The sequence below is a fragment of the Misgurnus anguillicaudatus genome, chromosome 7 (assembly GCF_027580225.2).
Source record: "Misgurnus anguillicaudatus chromosome 7, ASM2758022v2, whole genome shotgun sequence".
Classification (NCBI taxonomy): Eukaryota; Metazoa; Chordata; class Actinopteri; order Cypriniformes; family Cobitidae; genus Misgurnus; species Misgurnus anguillicaudatus.
In genome coordinates, this window is record NC_073343.2 from 24,167,046 (window position 1) to 24,170,921 (window position 3,876).

At 34.9% G+C, this 3,876-nt stretch overlaps 1 long non-coding RNA gene across 1 annotated transcript; it reads left to right on the forward strand.

Annotated features, from left to right (window-relative positions):
* Nucleotides 1–318: 318 nt before the first annotated feature.
* LOC141365352 (uncharacterized) lies at nt 319–3,549 on the forward strand. Its single transcript, XR_012370563.1, has 2 exons — nt 319–1,978; nt 2,694–3,549. It is a non-coding gene; the product is annotated as an uncharacterized lncRNA (long non-coding RNA).
* The last annotated feature ends 327 nt before the right edge of the window (nt 3,550–3,876 follow it).

Here is a 3,876-nt window from a genome sequence, read left to right on the forward strand (position 1 = left end):
CCTTGTAACGGGAGGTGGATCTGCCTCTACAGCAGAGGACATCCCTGCGTCCACCGTCACCGCTCAAAGGGTTTGTGGGCTTTGAAATCAGACCCAAGAAACGCAAGCAAGGTCCAACCCCAAAGTACACTTACAAATCAAGTTCATATACATTAAGGTTTCTTATGAAAACATTTTAATTATTATTTACATAAAATAAACGTAATACAGCCATACAACAAACTTATGAAAATATTTTAATCGTTATTTGCCTGATAATTTTTAACACAGCCACACAAAATAAATAAAAACTATAACCACAATGCTCACTATAAAAAATGGACTTAGTGGGTCTTTGAATTTAAATAAAATAAACATGTATATGCAACACAAAATATTTATATTCCTTGTGTAAACATAATTTAATTGATTAGGATTAAAATGTTTTGTTTGAATGTAAAATGAACACATTATTCTCACATTGATTAAAATTGATTGAATTGAATACTTAAAACAATAAAATTGGGTTTGGACACAAAACGGCACCTCCTGAGCAGCAGGGGCAGTATAGCTCATTGAGAAGGACATCGATTGCCATAAAAGAAGAATAAAGATCGTTTTTTTGGGCGCCAAAATGAAGACTTATGCTGCGTTCCAGGCAGGCTTTTAAACTCGTGAGTTACGACTTCAAAACCACGACTCACGACCCTATGCGTTCCAGGGAGCCTGTAACTCGTGTTTTTACAACCTTCTACCGGTGAAAGTGCACTGGAACGGCAGTCAAACCCGTGACTTCCCACCCGTGAACTCGTACTAGATCGATGTACTCCCAGTTCAGAGTCGTAAGTCGTGGTTTTGAACTCGTGAGTCACGGGTTACCGGTTGCCTGGAACGCAGCATAAGCACAGCAGTCACTGCCAGTCAGTCAGAAGAACTCTCTCAGACGGACACCACGTTATTAAAGTAAGTTATATTATTTATTTATGTTCGCTTCATACGTGATATATCTTCACTAGATAGACTATTTTTTTGTTTACAATATGTAGCCATTGCAATGACTTGTAGTAAATATTAGTTTGGAGGAGGTTGGTGGAGTAAGTCAGTCAAGCTCATAAAGAAAAACACAGCGTTTTAAAAACGTCAGCTGTTTAATGTTATTTCACGTTTGGTAGTTTTATCTGAGTTGAAAACTGTCAGCTTTGAGTTGACTTTTGAGGCACTTTTTACTCAGTTGTTCTATGGAAACCTGTCAGGACAAATAAAACGCTAACCAAAAGTTATTCTGTCCAGAGTAACGTTATCCATGTAAGTAATTTACCAGATGATATCAATTAACTACATTAATAATGACATTGCGTATGAAACAAACGGTCTGCTTAATCAGATGAACAGACCCGCGTCAGTTATTCATGACTTCGCTACGCCACGAGCAACACTTGATTCTATTAGAAAAAGCTTTTTTAAATGTCTCGCGTGACGTCTGGTATATTAACTGAAAAAAAAATCGCTTTGAAGTGCCACACCTTAAAGCTGACGTTTTCAGAAGAGCACCTTGTTGTTTTAAGATCTCATTTTGTCCAAAATTGCGTCCTATGACAGATATAATACTTATTTCATTATTGCTCTGTGTATGTGTGGTCTTAATCATTTGAGGTTATGTGTTGATTTCACCTCTGAATACTTCCTCTTATAGGTCCATCATCCTTGCATGCGCTACACAGCATTGGTAAGTCATTTCTTTCACTTTTGTACTGCTGTTAGGAGCTAAATCTTATTTTTGTAACTAATATACAATTATTATTCTTTGACTCGCAGTACTCAAATATACAATGGTTGGTTAATTTGTTTTCAGATAAATGCTGAATTTGAAAGAATCACTACTGTCTTATGTTCCTGTGTCACCTGGACCTCCAATCCAAAAACATGATGAAACTCTTCTATCAGAAAGGAGGACAGCTAGCAAAAAAGGCTTCAAACAATTAATAATCAAATGACAGATGTAAGTAATATAGATTCATAGACATAAAATGTGTAAACCTTGTTGGAAGTACAGAACATTTAGTATGTTTTAGTTACATCTTTTGGCACACGGGTCATTAAAACACCTGGGAAGATTTAAAGGGGTAGTTCATCCAAAAATAAAAATTCTCATCATGTTGTTACAAACCTTTATAAATGTCTTTGTTCTGATGAACACTAAGGAAGATATTTTGAGGAATGTTTGTAACCAAACCAATCATAAGCCCCATTCACTTCCATAGTGGGGAAAAATAATACTATTGAAGTGAATGGGGCTCATGAACAGTTTGGTTGCAAACATTTCTCAAAATAAATATCTTCCTTCATGTTAATCAGAACAAAGACATTTATACAGGTTTGTAACAACATGAGAGTGAGAAAATGAGAGAATTCACTTTTGCTGTGATTGTCAGGTATGGTAGCACACACTCGAAATGTGGCCTCTTTTTTTAACTCAAACCAGTGTAGTGAACACACACACACACACACACACACACACACACACACCCAGAGCAGTGGACAGTGCAGCTGCCTTGCTTTGTATATTTGTAACCAATTGTAACATGCTGTGGCAATGCACATGGGTCTGTATACTTACATTTATTTGTTTGCATTGTACTAATTTCCACTGACACTTTTATTGTAACAGTAACCTTTTTTCTGTTTCTTTAACTACATTTGTTTGTTTTGTACAGGGCATGGATGAAGTCAGCATCAGTGAGGTCATTTGAAGACACCAATGTTGGGATTTGTGCTCTCAAACAACATGCTTCTTGTGATGAAGAAGAGGATCTTTGTATAGTCCTGGAAGGCATGAAGGTGTTGCAACATCGTGCCATGTTGTTTGAGCTGATGTATGCCTTAAACCTGAGCTATCCTGATCTCCGCTTTATTTTTGAGGAAATCCAAAAGATTTTAATGGAACTGCATTGAGAGTAACTTTAACGAACAGTTTCTTTCAGTGAAAGGATCAGAAAGACTGTGCTGCTCATTTTTGACTTTGTTTATCTGTTTTAAGTGTTTTCTCTTATTAATACATTAACCGTTTGCTGCTCAGAGTCGATTTTGGAAATGGTTGTTGTATTTTGTTTTTGTTGAATCTATGATTAACAGTTTATACAAATGCTGTAGCTCTGACTTTCTGAAGGATTGATATTTTCCAGTTTGTAAATCCATTTTAAAAATAATAGTACTTACTGTTTTGCATGTCTCTTTGGAATGCAGTGTTTGTGTTTTAGGACTTCTAAATCTACTGTGATAGTAACTATTTTAAACATTTGGGTCAGTTTCATCCTAATATAACTAGGGCCTAGTCATGAATTAATCTACAACCTGTTTGGGAAATTGCCCCTTTATGTATGTACTGCATGTGCTGATTGTTGTAATAGTTATTGACTGTTATTGAATTAATGTGTAGTGATTTAAATGAATTGATGATCTGAAAGCAGTGGTTTGCCTCAATATCACTAAACATTTGTACAAAACTCTTCACTTTTTATGCCAATGCAAATGTATTTTGTATTTAAAAAGAAATAAATAACATTTGGATAATTATGGGTGATTATTCTGGTGCCAGAGACATAATGAAATTGCTTTAGAGTTACATAATCCCATAATATAAGCATTAAAAAAGCATGTTGGAATTACAGATGAAAATCTAGTCCCCTTACATAATTAAATTACTTAAACATTACAAAATAAATGTGTTATAGTAAAGAGAAATATCACTTTGAGTCAACATATTTGTATTAGACTACTTAAAATAATTTAAATGTTTTGGTCTGACACATAAAAATTATTTGAGGAAAATTATTTTGGTTTTAAACAATCGGATCATGTGGGACCGATGTACACATTAAAATTACGTAAATTGAAAGG